Here is a 24933-nt window from a genome sequence, read left to right as displayed (position 1 = left end):
TTGCTCTTTCTATGGTGTCATCAGAACAAAGGGGTGCATTAATACATGTAGTGAACTGAACAATGCTATTCCTGTAGCACCTATGCTAGCCAAAATACATGGGCAACAGATGGAAAACAATCCAGCTAAGGGATCAAACAGGTTGGAACCAAATCACTGAAGGCCGACAGTGGAATTAAAACCCAAAGTGTCAGTTTAATACATCCATTAAAGCTTGTTTAGTTGCTTCCTGCTCTGGATTTGATCTGCTTTCTAGTGGGTGTTTGACTTACAAATAAGATAGCAACAAAATGCATGATTGGGCAGTTTCATATTTGGGGAGAATCCATATTCTAACCACTAACTTTCCCTTTTAATAGACCATTTCTGTAGCCTTAAGGCCGCCATTCTATCTTCATTTGCAGCCCTAAATATCTTCTGTGTAATAACCTAATAATTATAAAAATAATTACACCGAAGCACATCAGGGGGCTGTAACAGGGATATCATGACATGCTGGACGAGACCCAAAAATAAAACTGCTAATGCAAAATAGATGAACATGAAGGTAAACGTTGAGAGATAATATTGCAGCTGTACGGAATGCCGCTCTCCACAACACAGACACATGGCCAATGAAAACTCCAACACTGAGCCCCGAAGGAAAATAAAACACACACCCTTTCAACAACGTAGCCCTCAAACTGCAGTTACTGTGCGTGCCATTAAAAAAGCTGAACAATTATGGAAACCATATTTCAGTTGTAATTGTCCATTTGATACTTGTGGAATTAAACTCACATATTTCATTGTTACAGTCCCGGTGATTTACTCTGTGGAACACAAACGTCGCTTTGTATTTTTTATTCTATTAAACCAAGATGATGTATTTCATGCTATAGCTCAGTGGTTCCCAACCTTTTTTGCCTCGTGACCCCATTTTAACATCACAAATTTCTGGCGACCCCAGACATTCAAAACGGAGACATTTTTTTGCTAAAGTTAATTTGTTTTTGATCATGTAATAGTTTGCTATACTATGATGCAAATAAACGTTAATTTTAGTCGACATTTAGTCTATATAACGTATATTATTATGGACGGAGGCAGAAAAGCCAGGTGTAGATTACTGCACAAAGTGAGGATTTGATTTTCCTTGGTCAGGATATGTACAGTCAGTCCAGCTTGGATTTACAAGGCTGACAATTAATACTGAACAAACAAGAACTCAAACTATGAATTATGAAAGAGCTGCAGCATCTGAAACCGACCACAATGAACATTTGATAGATAAACAGTACCACAGTGCTTCAGTTTCAACTTCACAGTTTCTCATGTCTTTTATATATTGTTTGTTTCTCTCAACTCACCATATATTCTTTTATGAGTAAGTTTTTTTTTGTTAGGTTTTTTTTCATCAATTACTAGAAATTTCAGGTGACCCCATTTGAATTCCAGGTGACCCCACGAGGGGTCACGACCCCAACACTACATTAGAGTGTTGTTACAAGCTGAGGCAACACTGATGCCTTTTTATAATGTCAGAGCAACTCCTCACCAAGTTTAAAATAGTTTTTGATTTTTCATTATAGTTTAGTTTTATTTAGTTTTAACTTTTTTTTCTCTAATTCAGCTAGTTTTAATTGATTTTTAGAGCAGCTTTGCTAGTTTTTATTAGTTTTCTTTTTTTCTAAATGCTTAGTTTTAGTTTTTTCATATCTTTTATCTTCCTCGCCGTTGTATTCAAAGAAATTAGTGATGCACGGATCGCTAGGTAGAGTGGGGACAAGAATCCGACTCTAAATGACAAGTGACCAGAAATGACGGACCGCGAAGTGCCGTACAGTTCCACCAGCTAAAATTGCTTGAGCAAAATTAATCAATTTGATATCAATGCAACGTTGACAAAGACAAAAACGAAGTGAATTTTATCCATAATTTTTATGTTTTAGTTAGTTTTGTAAGCACACAATACAGTTTCAATTAGTTATGGATTGTGATTGTCTGTGTCAACTCATATATTTTTTTATCAGCAAGTTGTTTTTGTTTTGTTTTATTTTTATCAATTACTAGAAATTTCAGGCGACCCCATTTGAATTACAGGCGACCCTATGTGGAGTCCCGACCCCAACGTTGAAAAACACTGCTATAGCTGGTTGTAGTAATGTGTTAGCATTGACAGTCTTGTTTCAGCTTTTTTTCAGGTTCTTTCTTGTTTCAGCGAATTAATTCAGCCTATTAAAAATCCACATTTTAGACATTTATCCTCAATATTTGTTGTCTCTAAAGATGGTATAAAGTCAGTGCATGTTTTAACATTTCTAGAGATAATTTTGGTTCCTATGAAATAAACAAAAAACCCAGCCACCTCAATAAACATAATCATTGCCAAGGTCATCAGTCAGTTGTGTCTGTTGTAACTATGTTTTCCAACTAAGCTCTCCAAACACCCCCAACTGCTCTGTATTTTCCATCCCACTGAACTGTGGAGCATGCACTAATACTTCAGGCTCATCATATCATGTCCTTTAAGTTCATCTATATCCAGTATGCTCTAAATCACTGTACAGAAGTGCTAATCATTTTCTGTGCACGAGGGCCAGTGTATAGTGAGATCAAAGTTAAGCTCAATCGTAGCTGGAATGTGTTACCCTCTGAGCTATTTTAAGGTTCTCCTTGCTAACTATCTGCCTTTTGGTCTTGATTGGAGATTAGCGCTGTTTTCATTCTGGTGATGAGTAAACATCCTTGCATTTATTTAGAAGCTCTGAATCCTGCCATCAGGACTAAGTGGATGGGCACCTGCTATTTTTGGAAAACTATGGCGAGGGGTAGTCTAAAGGGAGGCAGGCTTGTTTTATACCCTGATCAGAGTCTATAAATAAGTATGCATGTGTGTGGTGGAAGGGCTGTTTGTGTATATGGGTGGTGATGTGTGTGTATGCATACTGGGCCAATGGCTGTGCATCTGTGAGAGGCCGAGAAACTGAGACAGTCACACAAGTGAGTGTTGAGATATGACAACGTATACGGTTTCCTCATGTGCAGTGTCGGTTTGGCAGTGAAGAGAGTTGCTCATAATTAATTTTCCAGGTAGTTAGTAACTACTTCACTAGGTTAACGTCTAATGCTACAATTACAAACTCTATTCTGAGAAAAGTTGGTGCATTTTCTAACATGATAATGACTCCAATTTGTGATTTATTTGAAACTTTATTCACCTACAAAAGTCCAAATTAAATATTTTTCATCTTCTCATCAAGTTGATTGTAATTTTTAACTATTAACAAGATTAGATTAGACGTTGCGGCCTTCAACATGCTCAAAAATAGTGGCGACAGAGGCATGTTTACTGCTGCGTTACGTCACTATTCCTTTTTCAATATGAGTGTACGTTCATGTAACAGCATTCATGTAATGGCATTGTCCTACTTAAATAACCCTGGACTTTATGGAAAAACTTGTGAAGGTCATGGCAGCATATAGCATGTCTCATTAACATTCCAATAGATGCCTTCACATCGATGGCAAGTATGCAGGTCAGCCATTACACGGCACTGATGCGACCCCAGACTGTCACAGATGTTGGATTTTTCACCTTTAAGTGATAACAGTTCTTGTCTTTGTGCTTTGGCCAGTTAAATAGAAGTTCATTATCGGTCCACCCATCCATCTCTTTTATCATATTGTTATTTGTGCCACCTCTTCTAGCTCTTCAGGGTGGACACCAAGGCCTCCCCCGAAAACTCCTTAACCCTGTAAAGCCTGAACCATTAAATCATTGACAGAAAATTCCAGTTCTTTTAAACCAGAGCCTTTATTGGTCCTTCGGAACAACCAAAAATTTTTTTTCAAATATCAATTTCCATGTATGATTTTCAATTTTGTGTCATATTTGATACATCAGGTCTCAATGCTCAAATATTATTATTACTCAACTAACAAAAATATAATACAACACAAACACGTCGAACAAATTGGTAATTCCTTTTCAAAAATCAAAAAAGTTCCCACCCCTTTTCGGGCATGTAAATGGAACTATTGTGCTGTTCTTCTGTCTTAGATTGCTATGATTCATGATATTTGTATTATTTTGTATGTTTTGCTAGTTCGCATATATGTTAAATTTCATTGTATGTTCGGAATAAATCACTAAATCAAAAAAAAAAAAAGTCAAAAGTTCTGCCTCCTTCCTTGTTAATGACAGTCTTGTAGTGTCACTGGAAAGGCCTCTGGTGAACAAATTCCTCCCCCCTGGTGGATTATCTGTGTATTGCATGTATCTAATTCCATAAATCAGGATTTTCATGAAAAAAATATCACACTGATCATGTAGAGGCTTCAAAACTCATGTATCAAATATGATACGTTCAGCACTATAGGGTTAATATTGAAGCTTGAACCACCTCAAACAGCTCATCTCAACTTGGAGGAGTGACAGGTCTACTCCCAAATGACCAAAACACTACAGGAGAGCCCAGCCACCCTACAGAGGAAACCCATTTCCACTGCTTGTATCCATGATCTTGTTCTTTGAGGCGCTAACCACAGCTCATGACCATAGGTGAGGGTAGGAACATAGATCTAACAGTAAATTGAAAGCTTTGCGTTTTGGTTCAGCTCCTTGGCCTTGATCCGTCTGTTGATCGCTACTATTTTTAGAGAATAACCCAATGTTTCTAGAAATACAGCTACTTATAAATCAGTGATCTGTATCAACCTGAAAACCTGCCAGATCACCCCAATTCAACAAGATGAGACAGCATAAGACTTTTTGAGTTCGCTTTTTTTTGTAGTTGGATATATATGTAGCATCTCAAAATATGAATGTGAACAGTGATAGTGAGTCAGTTCCTTAATTTTTTCCCTGCTGTTGATAAAATAGCAAACTCAAATCGATCCAGGACTAGTTCTCTTGTTAAAAGGCAGTTCTTTTCAACCTTGGGGTCGGGACCCCATATGGGGTCACCTGAAATTCAAATGGGGTCGCCTGAAATTTCTAGTAATTGATAAAAAAAAAAAAAAAACTAACAAAAAAAACTTACTAATAAAAAATATATGGTGAGTTGAGAGAGACAAACACAATGTATAAAAGACATGACAAACTGAAGCTGAAACTGATGCACTGTGGTTCTGTTTTTCTGTCAAATATTCATTGTGGTCGGTTTCAGATGCTGCAGCTCTTTCATAATTCATAGTTTTTAGTTCTTGTTTGTTCAGTAATAATTGTCAGCCTTGTAAATCCAAGCTGGACTGACTGTACATATCCTGACCAAGGAAAATCAAATTCTCACTTTGTGCAGTAATCTACACCTGGCTTTTCTGCCTCTGTCAATAATAATATACATTATATAGACTAAATGTCATCTAAAATTAACATTTATACATAGTACAGCAAACTATTACATGATCAAAAACAGATTAATTTTTACCCAAAAAATGTCTTTGTTCTGGAGTTGCCAGAAATTTGTGATGTTAACATGGGGTCACTAGCCATAAAAGGTTGGGAACCACTGTTAAAAGGGGTTGGTGTCTCAAAAATGACAAATATTTATTTAAAATGCTATTAGCAGCCTGTACAAAGGCTATTACCAAAAAATGGTGCAGATTAGAAGCACCTACAACTAACGACTGGCTACTAATTGTTGAATATTTGAGATGGAGATTCTGATCCATAGATTGAGGACTCAAGAAGAACAGTGTCATGATAAATGGGAGAAATGGACAATTTTCATTTCAACGTCACATTACTAAAACTAATTGTTAGTCACAAAGGTTTTTTTATGGTCAATGTATCCCAAATGTCCCTTATGTTTGTATTGTACAGAATTTAAACAATAGAAATAAAGTAACAGAAAAAAAACAGGAGTTGGTGTCACTTTGTATAAGCAAAGGAAACACAAATATCATTACAGGATTAAACCTCGAAAATAACTAATAATAATGCTGCACTTTATGGTGGCAGATCAGATATAATCCATGGATATCGAGGAAAAACTTACACGTTATAGTATTATTTTCTAAAAGCAGATACTAGAGTTCACTTGTCGACACCACTGTAACCTTTACTTGGAATGCTGTGAAGTGGATTTGTCTCATCACTTACTATTGTAATTGTTAAAGATAATTTTATTACGTGTTTATTGTGGTTGTTGTACTGTATGCTGCGATTAATGTACAAACCAAGAATAAACCATTCATTCATTCAAAAAAAAAAAGCAAAAAAACTGAAGCTCACTCTCCTGCACACCCTATTTTAAAATCATGTTTTTCTTTGTAGATCTACACTCATGCACATTTACGCAGCTGCAAGCACTAAGAATTTACAACCATTGAAGGTGTATTATATGTATATATAAAAAAAATGGCTGTACATAAGTTTGTGTTGCCAGAAGAAAAAATGAAATCTACATACTTTTTTAAAAAACATAATTTATAGAAGGTTTTATATTTTATTTTTAATCAAATCAGTAATATGAGGCAGTAAAAAACAAAAATAAGAATAAACAACAACAGAAAAAAAAAACATATTGCAGGAACTGTTGTCATCTGTATAAACTTGCCCACTGTGTTGTTGTGTAACGCTGAACACAGTCTTGACAGCTGGTCAGGTTCAGGACTGTGAAGGTTATGATCACAGTGACTGATTTCTATCTCAACAATCACCCACTCACCATGGCCCCGAGACCCCTGTGCAGACCCTCAGACAGCTGGACCCTGGTTCTGGTTTCACTGCTAGTTTGGTCACAACTACAAACTCAGACTGTCACATATCTACTACTTGTCTGCTTGCCTGTACTCGTCCGTGTACAAGGTCTTATTGTGTCAGACCCTAAATGTCACACAAACAACATTTCATCCATTCATCATACCTGGAAAAACAATCGGAGGCACTTGTTGCTCAACAAAAGGCAGATACACTTACAAACGGAGAGTCCGACAGCAAGCAATTCGTCTTTTCTATTTTTTTTATGAGTAATATCATTTCTTCTAAGCTCCCTTCCCCCTCTGTCCCCCCCACCCTCCTCTTTCTCCTTTCTCCACTGCTTTTCCTTGCCCCTTTGCGCCAGCTGTGGTCTGCACAAAAACTGATTTTCAGAGTGTTAACCACCATGTTCTTCCTGCTGACGGCAGGATTTCATTTGCAGAGCACAGGGGGCCAATATCTAGGGTAATTCCCAGGGTTTAGTGCCACTGATCTCTTCCCAGCTCACCTTGGGGAGAAAAATTAAAGCAGCGATAAGGCCTTACCCTGCCCAGCACCGTGTTCACCCTGTGCTGCCTGCTCCCTCAGCGTTGTCGGCTATACCGGAGGTTCACACATAACACCTGGTCAGTCTCATATTCACTGTCTGACGGCATTTTGACACCAAGGAAAGGTAATATGAGTTTGCAAACGCTGAAATTTCTGCTTAAAAAAAAAAAAAAGTCACATTTATAGGACATGATTATTGCCCATAAGCTAATACTCAATACTCCATGTACTCAAGTTTTTTTTAGGCACATATCTTGTTTTAACATATTAGACAAAAATAAATTCTTACTTCATTGACAAAAGAGTAAAAATAACGGTACAATGAAATGACTAATGTATCCCAACAACAACACAAAAGATGAATGCCCTGTTCACACATACATGGACATCGTATTATATTACAATTATATTAGTATTATATTTCGGATGACATTGCAAAAATAAATCCAAATGTGTCCAAAGTCTCAGGCAAACCATAATTGTTGTCCAACCTGTGGACACTGTGGATAACACTGAACATACAGTCGCGAAATAAATTATTAGACCACCCCTTGTTTTCTTCAAGTTCTTGTTAATTTTAATGCCTGGTACAACTAAAGGTACATTTGTTTGGACAAATATAATGATAATAGCAAAAATAGCTCATAATAGTTTAATTTCAGATCTGATATCTATCCATTTTCCATGTTTTTTTTTGATAATAACCAAAATCACTTCAGTTCTTATGTCAATAGCTATGGCATTGTACTGACAAAAACAGTGCTTTTAGGCATTCTATGTTTTCTTTTCCGTCTGTTTTAGTCACATGATACATGCAGGAGTTAGTAATTGATTGCATAACCATTGTTTTTGATGGTCTAATAATTTTTCCAGCAACTGTTTTAGATACAGAGGCTTTAATCTGTCATCAAGGTGAAGCAGTAACAAGTTCAGTTGTAAACCTGTGTTACCATAAGTTGTTGTTGTGGAAGTATATTCTTTATATGATGTGGATTTGTCCATAATGCCGGTTTGGTCCGTCTCCCAAAAGAATCGGTGCTGACCTCGATCTACTGCAGGTCACACACTGATTTATACACCCAGATTTGACGTTACAGTTGCTGCTTCATTACGTAAAGCAATAACCGACATGAGTTTTCCAATCTCTGTTTTCCATGAACACATGGATACACACAAAGTGGAGTTTTTCAAAATGTTTTTACTTTGAAAATATTTATTTTGCAAAATATTCACACTAGTGTGGGTGGAGCATGAAATGTAGCTTTTTGTCCTAAGTGTTAACTTTTATGTCAAGTAAGGAGTAATCATGTTTCAGTTTCATGTTGACATTTTTGATATCCGATTTGGTATGACCTGGAAGTTACTGACTTCTTCATGTGTTGCGTGAAGTGGCTTCTACTTAGATTGGCTACCATGGCCACACTGTATTAGACAAACAACAATAAGTGGATAATCCTGCCAATTTTTTCAGTTGTCATGTCATCCTCCTTGAGAGTAAAGCGTTTGCTGCCTCTGGATAACAAGGAATTCTCCATAACTACAGAATGCATTAGGGTCAAAACACAGTAAAGTCCCGTCAGAGAGTGAACTTTAATTGATCGCCATTCCAACATTTGTTTCAATATAAACTAGCTCCTTGTTTTGGATAATCCCTTATGGTCCGACTAAAGCAAAAATGAACTTAAAAGTAAAAATGTGGGTCATTTAGCAACACTAATCTGTCAAATTCTCTCTAAAATGTCCCGTCAGAGGGATTTCGAATACCGTGTTTTGACCCATTAGGTAGAATACTAGCAAACCCACGACTGTCCAGCTCAACACACGAAGATATCAGTAATTTCCAGGTCATACCAAACGGGACATCAAAAATGTCAACATGAAACCCGACATTTGGTCCATTTGCTTATTTCCAATTTTTAATTTGTGCGCACAATCGAAAGAATGAAAAACTCATTTTTTGATTTGTACATGAATAATGAAATAAGTCATTTTTTTTCATTTTCCAATTGTGGATTCTCAATTGAATATGAAAAGAACGAATGATACACGGATTATAAAACCTCACTTATTAGCATTTTTACAACTTTCCTGTGAATGTGACATGTATTAGGATTGTGATTTTATCATATAAAACACTCAACGCTGACATTAACCATTCGATTAAAGATGGAACATTAATAATAGTAAGACTGATTCACAATTCAATCAAAATGGGAAAAGATGTGATTTTCATGTATGTTAATAGGATGTGAAATTGGTTGCGGGGTACTTATAAGAAAATGAAAAGAAATGAAAAGTTTCACACTGGGTTTCTTTAGGTGATGAATTCAAGGGCAGAATGAGTCATTTGTAAGGGGGTAATTAACAGGAAAAGTCTTGTTAACCATGTGCTCAGGCTTAGCCGAGTGGAAGTGGGAAACAAAGAAGACCACAAAAACACACATGGTTTATAGACTCCTTAACTCACTTATTTACTTTTCTCATGCAGAATGGGTATAAAATTAACGCTGAACTCAAACGCGCAGCAGTTTTCTTCGTCGTCTGACTCCGACTGGGGATCTTAGACAACTATTTCAGCGCATCAGGAGGGGCTTTAAGTGAAACCAAATGAGCTGATGCGTCGCTGATGAAACGTTAGTTATTGTTTCTTTTTAAAAGTGCGTCACATACGGCTCGCTTTCTCTCGTACATACATGACATAACTGTTGGTTTGACATTTTACCATTCGGAGGATGCTGAAATGTGTTTCCAATTATTGGGAGATGTGAAGCCCGTGATGGGACATGCACGCTGCCCTTTGAAATGATGCACCAGGAGGAAAACATAAACAAATGTTTGCCACCAAGCACGTTCAAACCCCCCCTTCCCCCTTTCACCGCCTGCCCACCCCCGCCTTCTAGAAAACCGCAGCCTCACATGTGACACATTACCAAGGAGGCAGAAAACATGTTTTTGGAATTAAACTATTACCAGCCCTCCAGACAAGATAAATTTCCTAATTGGCTCCTTTCACAACATTTACATATTGCCTCTTTTTTTTTTTTTTTTTTACTCCGGGAGGTGGGTGCCGCTAGGGGTGGGTGTCAAGTAGAGGTGTCCTGTTGAGGTAAAGTTTATGAGAAGCAGCCTGGCGAAGAATCATGGCGGGACACAACCACACTGGGAGAAAGAGAGCGGCCGTGTCGACATACAAAGCAAAACAAACAGTCTGACTTCTAAGCCTTGGCAGACCCCGCTGACGGGTCCCTTGGTTTCTCAGCTTTCCTCCCAGATGCCTTTTAAGCCTTTTATTCTGTTTTTTACTGGCACTCTTGTTGTTTTTTTTCCTCTCGCTGTTTTGGGTGTGTGTGTGTGTGTTTCATTAATCCCCAGAGGAACACACTCAGAAAATCAGGACAGGGACAAACAGGACGAAAAAAGACAGAGATAAGACGTAGAAGTAGATGTGATTCTCAATCTGCTATATGTGACTTTAGAGGACGTACTGACACACATATCCTCTAGAGACCCAGCAGAGCATTTTTGTCCTCTGTAGGGGACAAAAGTTTGACATTTTTAGTTTAAAAAAAAAAAAAGCTGTCTATTGCAAAAGACATTCGATTAAAAAATAAATAAACGAAAATAATTTTTTAAAATGTATCTGAAACAGCTGTTGCATGATGCAGTTTCCAATCAAAAAACTCTTCAATGTAAAAAAAAAAGCGAAAATGTTCACTTTCCTGGGTCTCAGGAGGATATGGACATAAAGTGCACGGTTCTGCCAACACGATACACACACACCGAAGTGAAATGATACTGTCAAAAACGGCCGACTCCTGCTGAACCCACAATAGCTTCACACCGCACTTTAACAACTGCTCACTTTTGCTGTCAACTTGAGCAAACACAGACGTCACGACTATCAGAGAAGTCGTCCTCCTCCCTCTCCCCCCCTTTCCTCTTCTGAGAGACTGCTGCCGCGGAGAAACTCAATCTATTGTTTGATGTGAACAGACAGATTGTCTTCCAAAGATTGCCAAATACTTTGTGTAAACAAGCCCCATTTTAACCTTCCCCAAAGTGTGACTTAATAAAGATGAAAACTGGAGGTGTCCGTTTCTCCCTCGCTGGGGACGCTGAATGAAAACCACATGCATAAATAGAACCTGGTGTGCAGCGCTAAGTTTGCACATGAGAGAAGAAACAGTAATCAGATTGGTTTCCTGTGACAAACAATAACATTTATTTTAAACTGGCAGCATTCTTCTCAGGCAGACGCAGTAGCTCCTGGAGGTAATCGGAGCCAGACTTATCTCGGCTCCATGTTGTGGGGATGTTGCTACCTGGCTGCCTTCGTAACTAGCGAGGAAAGTGGGAGGTTAAATAGACACGAATGCACCAGCGTCTACTACGGGGGTCTCAAACTCATTTTCTTTCAGGGGCCACATTCAGCCCAGTTTGATCTCAAGTGGGCTGGTCCAGTAAAATAAAAGCAAAATAACCTATTAATAATGACAACGCCAACTTTTTTTCTTTGTTTCAGTGCAAAACAACCCCATTTAATTATGAAAACACTTACTTTTATAAACTATCCAAACAAATAGATTTGAATAACCTAAAAAAACTGAAATTTGTTAAGAAAAATAAGTGCAATTTTAACAATTTTATGCCTCAGCTTATCATTTATACATGTGCGTTATGGATCAGATCTACAAAGACACTAAACACTTAGTAACAGGCAGAACATTTTTAAAATTGTGCTTAATTTTCTTTAGACATTACAGGTTGCTCATATTTGTTCAGGTTATTCACATTTTATTGTTACAGTATAGTTTGTAAATGTAAATATTTTCATAATTTAATGTTATTTTTTGCACTAAAACAAAGAAAAAACATTAAAGTTGTCATTATTTATAGGTACAATGTAATATTATTTTTCACATCAAACCGTGAAGAAAATATGGAGTCATTAGTTTTTGTGGGCTATTATTTTACTTGCCATCAAATTGGTCTGTATGTAGAAAATGAGTTCAACAGCCTTGACTGCGCAATTTTTGCACTTTGCAGATTCATCCCACGATTGGAACCTTTGGCGGGCCGCATGTTTGAGACCCCTGGTCTACTACTACACAGTAAGACTGGATAAGTTGAGTTTACTTAAAAAATTTGAGTAAACCGGTTGCCTTTAAAAATTTAAGTAGTAAGTAATGACAACTTGAGTGTATTAAACTTAAATGCTTGATTTGTATGGAATTGCTATTTTAAGTACAACACACTAAACGCCAAGTTAATTTAACTTAAAATTTGTTGCTTTGTATAATCATTAGACTTAATATCATCAGCTCATTGTACTAAATTCCAAGTTGATTTAAATTAAAATCTTTTCTCATATAAATTGCTTGATGAAATTATTCCACTTAATATATTGTAGCGTGGATGGAAGTTAGGCAGGAAGTTAGCTCAGTGTAATTTGCCAGTACCGGAAGTGCTTTTAATTTGGCGAAACATAAAGATTCACATTGAAAAAGAACAATCATAGCTGAACAGTAAAGCCAATGTTCTTCCTATGGCTCTGACTCATAGTGCAGCTCTACAAAAACACAAAAAAACAAACACAAAAAGGCCAATAAACATTGCCAAACACACATTAAGTCAAAATTAACACTAACACCACAACCCCGCTGAACCCCTGCACAGAAAAATAACACATTTTCAACAACATGCCCAATACCCACAATGCAATGCGGAGATAAAAAGGTGTGGTCATGATGAAAACTTAGTGATTTAAATCCGTTCAACTTAAACTTTTTGGTACTTTCAACTACATCTTCAAATTAGTACAATATACTGAACATTTTAAAGTAATGTAATAAAACTTAAATCATTTAAGTGCATTGTAATTAAAGCATTTTAGTACATACAAAGTCCGGACTTACGGTGTACCACTGCTTTTCATTTTGCTGCATCTTTTTGCGTCATTTACATCTTAAGTGCAGAAATATATTCCCACCTGGCCCACAGAGGAGCACTTAGCATGTCAAAGTGAGTTGAAAAATACTTAAATCCTCTGTTCAGTTCAAGTGTTTTAGCCACAGTGCACAAACCCTCATAACTCACAGACGGTATTGACATAGAATATGAAAACCATATGCATAAATAGACCGTATATGAGTAGCAGTATGTGTGAGTTACAAGCCTGTCTCACAGAAATTACATGAATTTATATTCTATCTAAATCAACATAATGCCACCCAATGCACCGGAACCCAAATGTACAGTCGTGGGAAAAATTATCAGACCATCAAAAGTCATCAAAAACAATGGTTATGCAATCAAGTACTAACTCCTGTGTGTATCATGTGACTAAAACAGACAGAAAAGAAAACATGGAATGCCTAAAAGCTAACCTAACAATAAAAGCTTTTAATATAAGTTTAATCCAAACCAGCTGACATTGTAAATTTCTTTGGTGGCTCTTTTAACAGAGGGAAATACAGTCAGGTCCGTAAGTACTTGGACAGTGACACAAATGTAATGTTGCCTCTGTTTGTCACCACAGTGGGTCTGAAGTTAAACGATCAAGATGTGGTTAAAGTGTCGACTTTCAGCTTTAATTTAAGGGGTGTAACAAATATAGTCACGGAAAAAAATATTAGACCATCAAAAGTCATCAAAAACAATGGTTATGCAACAAGTACTAACTCCTGTGTGTATCATGTGACTAAAACAGACAGAAAAGAAAACATGGAATGTCTAAGCACTGTTTTTGTCAGTACAATGCCATAGATATTGATGTAAGAACTTAAGTGATTTTGGTTATTTTCAAGAAAACATGGAAAATGGATAGATATCAGCTCTGAAATTAAACTGTTATGAGCAATTTTTGTTGGTATCATTATATTTGTCCAAACAAATGTACCTTTAGTTGTACCAGGCATTAAAATGAACAAGAAATTGAAGAAAACAAGGGTGGTTTAGTAATTTTATAACTTTATTCACACAGTCTTTGACAATGGAGGTACTGCATTTAAAGATTCAAAGATTTTTATTTTGTTATTTCAGTAGATTCACAGAACAAACAAAGAATTGAGGTATTGTTTCTCTCTCAACTTGTAATTAAAAAAGCAATTAATTTCTAAATGGTTAATGCAATATACAGTCGTGGAAAAAATTACTAAACCACCCTTGTTTTCTTCAATTTCCTGTTCATTTTAATGCCTTGTACAACTAAAGGTACATTTGTTTGGACAAATATAATGATAACAAAAATAGCTCATAACAGTTTAATTTCAGAGGTGATATCTATCCATTTTCCATGTTTTCTTAATAAAAAAAAAATCACTTCAGTTCTTACATCAATATCTATGGCATTGTACTGACAAAAACAGTGCTCTTAGACATTCCATGTTTTCTTTTCTGTCTGTTTTAGTCACATGATACACACAGGAGTTAGTACTTGATTGCATAACCATTGTTTTTGATGACTTTTGATGGTCTATTATTTTTTTCTGTGACTGTATTTGTTAAACCCCTTAAATTAAAGCTGAAAGTCGACACTTTAATCACTTCTTGATTGTTTATTTCATACCCACTGCGGTGACAAACAGAGGCAACATTACATTTGTGTCACTGTCCAAATACTTATGGACCTGACTGTATTTCCCTCTGTTAAAAGACCCACCAAAGAAATTTACAATGTCAGCTGGTTTGGATTAAACTTATATTAAAAGCTTTTATTGTTAGGTTTAGGGAAAGATACCACAGCTCGGTCTAATACGGACGGAATCAGCAAAAGTGTCTTTATTAGTGTTATTATTATTCATATTTAAACCAAACCACAATCTTTTCCTAACCCTAACCAACATGCTTTTATTGGACAAATATGAAGACTATGCTCTGCTCTTTTCAACAACGTTAAAGCACAGACTATGCTTGTTATAACTTTAACACTGGTTGTATTACATGAATGTTCTAAATTCTAATTGGATTCGTAGTTCAGTTGCATTGGAATGTGTTCTCTGTGAGGCACGGTGATGAGTTAACAGTGAGTTATGTCAGGTTGGGCAGAAATACAATGTGTCAGTATTATTGTGACTGAAAATATTATTTGACTGATATCATCAGACGATGATTCATTTAATTAACTTTCAAAAACGGGAAAAGCCACTGACGACCAAAAGCATCTGCTTATCTAAAGTGTTTAATAACCTTCCAATCACTAATCCTATCAATGCTTTGAAATAATTCAAGTAAAATGCAGTTTCTCAGCTTTTCAGCGCCATCAGATGTGTGTTTTGGATGTTTAGTGTCAGTGTAGTCAATGTGGAAACACTAGTCGTTTTTCCATTGGACATCTGCGCAAAACTTGACCGATATTTACTAAATGTCGAAAAAACAGAAGTTTGTAATGTCGGTTTTTCCATTAAATCACAAATGCGATGATTTGTTTATTTATTATTGCGAGATGACACCAGATATCATTCCATAAACATGGTGACGAACATAAATATGTTGATTTACAGATATATTCATTATTATTATTATATTTTACCCCTCTATCCCGTACTAAATTAAAAAAAATGATTCGTTTTCCTGGTGTGTCCACACACACCGCGCCATGTTTCTTTTAAAACTCTTCTTCTTCGCTTGTTGTAACGTCCGTCAACATCCATTTTTTTTATTCACGTGACTCTAGTTGCAGACAAAGGTCTTTCCATTGCAGTTTTGTGTGATATATGAATTGTGCTATGCCTGAAAAACCACCTCTTGCCAACGTAAAAACTTTTAATCAAAAAATTGAGAGTTTTGGTGAAATTGTTGTTTTTCCATTAGGTAAATTTTTATGCGCAAGTTCTATTCATGGAATTTGAGGGTCAATGAAAAAGCAACTAGTGTCATCTTCTGCAACACTGATTCACCAGTAAAACCAATGGAGTTTAATAAATTACAGTGTTTGTAGACATTGATTATTACTGATTATTGTTAAGAGAATTATCATCTTACCTTGTGAGAGTGTGTAGAACGTATAGTATTCTGATGAATTGTGCGGTACATGAATCATCAGAATGAGAAACTTTTCTAAAAACTTCGTTGACCCATAAAGACCCAAACATTCACCAACGACCAAAACCATTTACTGATGTAAAAAATTTAATACCTGTTGAGCCACTAATCCTATCAGTCCATGCAAATAATTGGTGTAAAATACAGTTTACCATCTTTTCATAGGTCATCAGATATGACCCATTTGGACGTTCAGAGGCTCCGTAGTGAATGTGGAAACACAGTCATCTTCTACAACATTGTTTCACCAGTAAAACCTGTGGAGTTGGATCAATAACAGTGGATGGACACACTGGGTTTACGTTCGGTTTATGATACATTTTACTGAAACAGTTGTTTGTTCTTCTGTTTTGATATAATAACCTTTGAATTTACTCTGAGCTTTTATGAACATCTACATGAACAGCAAGTTAAATATAGGAAAATACCTGATTTTCATTGAGAAGTATAAAATGCAGACGTTAGTATTATAATAATAGGTGATAAATCACTTAGGAAAGGTTAAATGTAGGTTAAATTTGGAAGTCAGCACAAAAATAGTTCTAGATCTTGAAGGGTTAAATACTAAATAAGAAGTGGAAGCACATGTGTAGTTTTTTTTTCTAAATCAACAGATAATAATAAATTCTCCAGAAGAATTGAATTGTGAGAACCAGTTAAATTTCCTCAAAGAAATATTGGAAATATAAGGCACATTATCAGGATAATATTTTACCTCTTAATATCTCCTCCCTGTGAGGATCTGCTTTAATTATTTAATGTTGAAGCTTATCTCAGTTTCCTCCATTTTCATAATGAATGATAGCTCCGGTGCCCCATGTAGCTCAGCTTAACTGTGATCAAGTGGAGGCCTGTGGGAGCTCCCAGCACGCTTACAGTCCCCTAACAGACGAATGCGCCGCCGATGATGGATCACACGGTTTTCATCACAAACTCATAGGAGTGTCTGCTCGTCTCAACTTAAGGGCTTCTGACCTAAGAGCTCCCCCCTGTTGGGGTGGTTTTAGTTGGACAAATTTCCCCTCCTACAGGGTCTGCAGGCAGCGAGGGGAGCTGCTGCAAGACTCATCTGCCTCTTATTACACTCCCAAATTGAGTGCGTACACAGTGGATGTGTTAATGGATAAAAATGTGGTGCAGGGACATGGCGTGCAGTTCTACAGCCTCCTCTTCCATAGACCATAGTTTATAACAGCAGCCAGGACTGTCACTTATCTCTGCTGTCTATTGTTATGCGTCTTGGCCCAATTAGAGACAGACATTTTTGTGTAATGTGTTTACATTTTGCACATGTGGGTCAACTGCAGAAACCCACACATGTGCAGTATTTCCATTCTCACATTTGATGTCATTGGCTGAAAATAATATGCCCATGTGCACATGATTGGAAAGTCACTTTACACCTTCAGTGGAGGTCATCACTGTAGAGGACTTGGCATATTTAAGAGCAGGGTGCTTGTGCAGGAAAGTCTTAAATAGTATGGAATTTTAAAATACTGCTTTCCAGATCTTGAAAAGTCTGGAATTTTGTATGAAAGTCTGAAGAAAGTATGGAAAAAAGTTTCTCTCAGTTAAACTGAATTTTAGAGTGTGGTCAAAGGCATATAATCTTGTAAGATAAGAAATAGATGAGGAAAGTATATCAGTGCTTTGATGAAACTGGTCCCTAAAAACAAGACATAGGGGCTAAAAATTCAAACCAGATGTAGACTAATGTTATGAAGCAAATTTGGAAGCACTTTGGGTCTATTTAACAACAAATATTTACTGAGAAAAAAGAAACTATTTTTCAGATAAAATGCCCTTTTCTATTATTTTTTATACAAAAATCCGCATGTAACACGGTAAAAAGGACATGAAAATTATGCGCTACTATTTTTTGAATGCCTTTTTATTCTCTCCCAGGTACATTTTGGGAATCAAAGTAATTATACAAGGCAGAGTGTTTCACAAAAATGACAGCTGTTGCAAAATCACTCACCATTTATTTGTGTTTAAATGGGCAGGTTCTGCATGTAATGCAAGTGGACACTATGGGTTACATCTGGAATGAGACTGAGATTCATGAAAAACCCACGTCTGGATTAGAAAAAACACTAGGATCATCAAATTTAAAACAGTGTCTTTATTTATAGTGGTATATAAGACCATTTCAAGCCATGTTTTCCTTATCAAATGCACTAACAACTAGGTAGTTTTTCATGTTCCAATTTTGGTCCTATTTTTGGCCCCAATATTCGTAAAAAATGCATTCATTTTGGGATGGCTCAGAGCAAGAGTATAATTTTTTTTTGCATTTATGTGAGGCCATCATTAGGTACATACTGGGGGGAAATATGTCTAAATTTCTCTTTTATTATTGGGTCTAAAAAGCTGGGAAAGTGCTAGGTACCAAAATGAACCCAGTTTCATAGAAACACCCATATAAAAAACTTGATAGGATTTGGCTAACTGGTCAGTACTGGGATTATTCTAGTTCTTGCTTGTATTTTATCCATGCACTGTGTTGAACACGTTTCTGACAGTAAAACATAATTTATAGTGAATTATGCATTCATTCATTCATACATTTATTAAAATGAACTTCTCTACTACACACAACAGGTATAATTTTAACCAAACAGAAGGCATGCAACTATAAAAGTACATAAAGTCAAGGTCTTGGAGAAAAAAAATAGATATTTTGATGAGAAATGAGAAAAATCCACTTGGTAAGATTTAGCTTTTTGCAGTGCACATATTTACTTGGAGGACCCAGGATCAGGGACATGGAGTCCTTTTCTATATCAGTATGAAAAATTCTCTCCATTTCACATACAATTCCAACCCAATATCTGTGAAGTTTACGACAAGACCAATTACGGACATATTAAATTTAAATGTGGATAAAACAGTAGGATTAATTTCATCTTATATGCAGTTTGTTGTGCTCAGAGCAACCATCTGCATGTTTCATGAGCTTTATGACATGAAATCATGTTTTGGAACCAAAAAAGGTCGATATTTTTAGATCTGTTAGGTGTTCTAAGTAACTAAACAAAACTTTTTTTTTTTTTCCAGTTAGTTGGTTGTTGTGTTTCAAATAAAACCTCACAACAAAAGCAAAAAAAATCAGTCTTCAAAATATAGATCCAAAGGTCGAGATTTCACCCAAATTTTATTCTCATAAAAACAGAAGCATATATTCTTTTAAAACATATTTGAGTTGTAACAGTGGATGAATTCAACAGCTAATCTGCAGAGTGGATGAGAACATTTGTTTCACACACTGCACATAAGTGGGTGAGGATTATCTTTGCGAGGCCTGTTAGTGGCAGGAACAGTGCAAGTGAGCTGTGGAGAAACTCATGGTCAGCGCCAGTTGTTCGGCACTCTAGCTTTGCATGATTGGTGCTTCTGTGAGCCCACAGTGGATCATGCATGACCAGAACTCTTATATATAGAAGCACAAGCAACAAAACTGCAGCTATTCTAGCAGTAGTGGATGGAACAAGTTGCTGCAAAAGTATTGTGATAGTGGGCCTCAGTGATTATATCTTACATGTACAGTAGGACACACAAAACTAGAAATATGGAGCTCACATACCGATACATGAACTCACATAGTTAGTTTGAAGTTTGTTGGAAAAAGTACGCATTAACTCTCAATGGTCCAGAGCAGTGTTTCAGACTTGTAATCCTGCATTTATTCAGTTTTTCTATAATTTTCAATCAGTTGGAGTTTGATTTAGAAGAACTCAAAGTTTCATCTGGCTCTTTTAAAGCCCATGTTTTACGTTTTCATTTGACTGAGAATGCATTATTTTACTTAAATTGAAACAAAAAATGATGTTGAATGAAAGTTACTGCTTTTAGCCTCCTAGATCTTCCTAATCTTTACTAAGCAAGTTAAGGTCGTTTATTTTTAATACTATTTTGGATGTTTCTTAGTGTATTTATTTTCATTTAAAGGACTGATATTTTGCTTTTTTTAAATAGAATTATGCATTTTAAAACATTTCCCTGTGGTCTGCATCAACTGCAAATGCTATGTTTGGGTCTGAATTCTTCATTAATTCAAATCCACAGGTCCATCTTCAACCCTATTTATGAGTAATGACACCAGAAAGGTTATTTTGAGCGCTGGCCCTTTAAATGCACATGAGCCCACCCCCTCCAGGTTGTTTACTGTGCTGCTCTGTTCCATTCAATTAACAACTGAACATTTTAGGTAATTGGCTCAAAGTTTGGACATATTTTCAGTTTTTACTACAACCGCTGCTGCTGATAAACAATTATGTCGTACTCGGAGAAATGTTTGTCGGAAGTCTTGACCTTATGTGTGCAAATGCTGTGACGTAACTAGTTATAAAACAATTGAAGGAATTGAAAAAAGTTGTAGAAATCCACTCTTTTTGCCAGATTGAATATAAAGATAGCTTTGCAGCACCTGGAGGGTTCAAATTCAAACTTTATGAACTATTAGGGTCCAAATACATAAATAAACGAACCAAAGACAAGACCAAAAAAGTGGGTTTAACAAAATATGACCCCTTTAAAGGACTGACCATGTACACATGACTGACAAGAATTATATTATTAACTAAACCAATGAAAACAGTCAAACATGTGTTTGCATTAACCCTTTCATGCATAGTGGTCAGTACAGTGGACAGTTCTTCTCCAGCTGTTCTCTTGTATATTCATGGGTTTGGTTGTTTTAGTTTCATATCAGCCAACACAGTGGACACTTATGCATCGTCACGTACACTGCCATTCATACCAGTACAGTAACTTTGCTGTTCTAGATAAACCTGATCTGCAGTAACATGTTTTAGTGTAAATCAGTTTCTAATTGTTATGATACTGCAATTAACAGTTTTCTGAAACAAAAAGTTTTTTTTTTTTTTTTTTTGCATATCCTCCTGAGACCCAGCAATGCACTGTGTCCTCTATAGGGGACAAAAGTTTGGCAGTTTAACTAAAATGCTGTCCATTGCAGAGGACATTCCATTAAAAAAATCAATGAATAAATTAAAATTATTTTAAAAATGTATCTGAAAAAACTGTTGCATTATGCAGTTTCCAATCAAGACAATTTTTTAGTGTAAAAAAGCTAAAATTGTCAATTCCTTGGGTCTCAGAGGATATTATCTCCATGAAATGAGTAATAACTAGTATTTGAGTATGATAAAATGTGAGAAAACATCAGGTTAGCGGCATTAAAAATGTTTTTATTTCATAGTTTTCACACAGTATATCACTTTCTGATGATAAGTTTTAAATACGTGTTTCTTTGCTTCAAAAATTAAACGTATGGTGTCCAGCTGAGTGGACATTTTTGTGACTCCATGAAAAATAGGTTCATAAAAAAAAAAAAAAAATTCAATTTCATTGTTTTTTTTAATGCCTAAAGAGGAATAAAAACACTCAAGAAAAAAATGTTGACTAAGGTTCTCATAATTCATGCATAAAAGAGTTAATTATAGAGCTTCTTATTGTCCAAATGAGACAAAAAACAGAGAAACTCTACACTAATCTGATTAAAGGTTCAACAGTTATTTCAAGCAACAGATATGTTCAACCTCAGCTTTTGGGGGTTAAACCTACTGTATGTTATGTAATATTTCTATAATAAATTATGTAATAAGCATGAGAGTAGTGTTATGTGTATGTGCATTTTATGAAATGTTCCCACGAATAAAATAATTTCAACCAACGTACCAGCCTGTTTCATTTGGTTCTCTACTGTATAAAAAAACAGCTTCTACCCCACTGCAGTAAATCCACTCAATGCTGCTAAAAGGTAGTGCAATATAATGTGATTGTGTCTGTGTGTTTTTACTTCTTTTTCTATTTATTATGTAGTTTGTGTTTGTTTTTACAGTGTTTTTATGTCAGATGAATGTATACCTTTCAGGATCACACTTTTAATTTCGTTGTACAATGACAATAAAGATATATTCTATTCAATTCATAGCCTGTTTACAATGGAATAATCTAAAGGTGATTATACCTGACTAAATGTAATATGAATCAACTTGAACATTTAACCTCATTTGGGAACATGTTTGATTTTTCTGAGCACTGTAACAGATTTTACAGCAGCAAACCCACATGAAAACCCAAATTCCCATGATCCTCTGCTACCTCACATCATCCACTAACAGGCAATTTATTATCGTTTTGGTTGAGAGACCCCTAGTGGCAGAAATCACATACTTTGATTGAAAATTTTGGATGACACAGTAGATGTTTCCATTCAGTGTCTCCATCGATAAGGACCAAAAACATAACAGGAATTAATACAAGAAACAAACATTAATGACATATAAGATGGAAACAGGAGTGAAAAGCCGCCGTGCACAAAGATATGCAGAATGAAACCGTAGACGAAGCCTTGGACAAACTGGGGAATAGTTCGAGAATACGTTATATGATCCAGACCACAGGTTGAGTTTGGCCCTTTGGCAAAAGTGGAAGCCAGCTACAAAATACCTCTTAAGTCTATCAGCTACTCAATCAGCATTTCTGGAAACACAATACAACTTTCTATGTTTTGAGGAACAAGGATGAGGAACCATCTGTTAATATTCATGCGGGTGGAAATGAGCACGATTTCACACTTTTTCAGTCAAAATTTGTGATACAGGCTACAAATATTCAACACAACAACAAAAATATCATTGCAACATTAATTAGAAGGGAACGACGATAAGGATGTTAATTTATTAGCGTTGCCTGTTGTGGTTCCTGTACCGTGTTTTATCCATTAATGGACACAGTTTCATAAGAACGGCATACAGTTCAGACTGTGTTGCTATCAAACACCACCCATAAACCTCTGCAGCTCTAAACCACATATTAATTTGTAGAGTTTTTCTAATTATTATCATGCTAATCTTATCAGTAAAACCCGACGATGCCTTCACAGACTTGACCGACTGCTGGAACACAACTGGAAATCTGTTTACTTCTCACTGCTGCATCAAAATGCCTCAAGTTAGCCATTAGAAGTTAATCAAACAGCAAATGTTCTGGCGCTCAGACGGTGAAGTGAAAAATTAAGAAGGGAGAGAGAATTAAAAACAGCTTGGAGGGCAAATTAAATTAGATCTTTTGCGATGACTTAGGGTAAGAAATGAAATGTCATCCTCGCCTAGGGAGAAATGCAAAACATCTGAACGTGAAGAGCATCTCTCTCTGTCTCTCTCTCTTTTTTTTGTATGCTAACTCTTTATACTGTACTAAGATGTGTCAGGCATAAATCATCGCAGAGAGGATGAGAACCAGCCGCCTGTAGACACTCAGGGACAAACAGACTCATGCATGTATGGTGAGTCGTACAGCTGTCTGCAAACCCTGTGTCACAGCCTTAACCCTGCTTGGACTAATTACCTCCTGCAGCTCCCACCAACAAAAAAGACGGTTCAGAAGATTGATTCATAATTTAGAAACGCCTAATGAAAACCACATTTCCTTTATAAAAAAAAAAAAAAAAAAAAAAAAAAAAAACTGGCTCAGAGTTAAAAGTAAACATGAAAACATTCAAGTCAACAACTCATTTAATGGGATCAGCCTCGTACCTATGTTCCCCCTAAAATATTCATCTCTGTGATTACATTATATCACACTGTGCTGTTTGCACTAGAGTAAAAGGCCACACAATATACAGTCACGCAAAAAACTATTAGACCATCAAAAGTCATCAAAAACAATAGTTATGCAATCCAGTACTAACTCCTGTGTGTATCATGTGACTAAAACAGAGAAAAGAAAACATGGAATGCCTAAATGCACTGTTTTTGTCAGTACAATGCCATAGATATTGATGTAAGAACTGAAGTGATTTTGGTTATTATAAAAAAAAAAAAAAACATGGAAAATGGCTAGATATCAGCTCTTAAATTAAACTCTTATGAGCTATTTTTGTTGTTATCATTATATTTGTCCAAACAAATGTACCTTTAGTTGTACCAGGAACAAGAAATTGAAGAAAACAAAGGGTGGTTTAGTAATTTTTTTCCACAACTGTACATGTTCCTTTCATGTTACATGTCTTTTTCTAGTATTTTTTATACATACTTCTTGGATTGTTTTTTTTTCCCACTTGTGGGCAAGGAACCAAATATGGTAACTTCATTGACCTTGATTTCTTACATGATGACAAAAATTTTGAAAAATTTAACAAAAGTAATAAAGTCTTATTGTGTTGTATAATTTTTGGCTTTGAGAGTATTTCTATGAGTGATCTATAAAAGGTTAAGGACACATTATAAAGAACTTATGTAAGAGCTGAAGTGATTTTGGTTATTATCATGAAAACCATGGAAAATGGTTAGATATCAGTTCTTAAATTAAACTGTTATGGGCTATTTTTGTTGTTATCATTTTATTTGTCCAAACAAATGTACCTTTAGTTTTACCAGGCATTACAATGAACAAGAAAGTGAAGAAAACAAGGGCGGTCTAATCATTTTTTCTGCGACTGTATAATCAATCAATCAAATTTTATTTATACAGCACCACATCATGACAAAAGTTATCTCATGACACTTTACATTTCGAGCTGGTCTAAACCAGACTCTTAAGGGTCAAAACACAGTTATGTCCCATCAGAGAGCAAACTTTAATTGATGGCCATTCCAACTTTTTTTTCAATATAAAGTAGCTCCTTG

The sequence above is a fragment of the Sphaeramia orbicularis genome, chromosome 10, assembly GCF_902148855.1.
Source record: "Sphaeramia orbicularis chromosome 10, fSphaOr1.1, whole genome shotgun sequence".
Lineage (NCBI taxonomy): Eukaryota > Metazoa > Chordata > Actinopteri > Kurtiformes > Apogonidae > Sphaeramia > Sphaeramia orbicularis.
The sequence above is the reverse complement of the archived record's forward strand: the minus strand, read 5'-3'. Positions refer to the sequence as shown.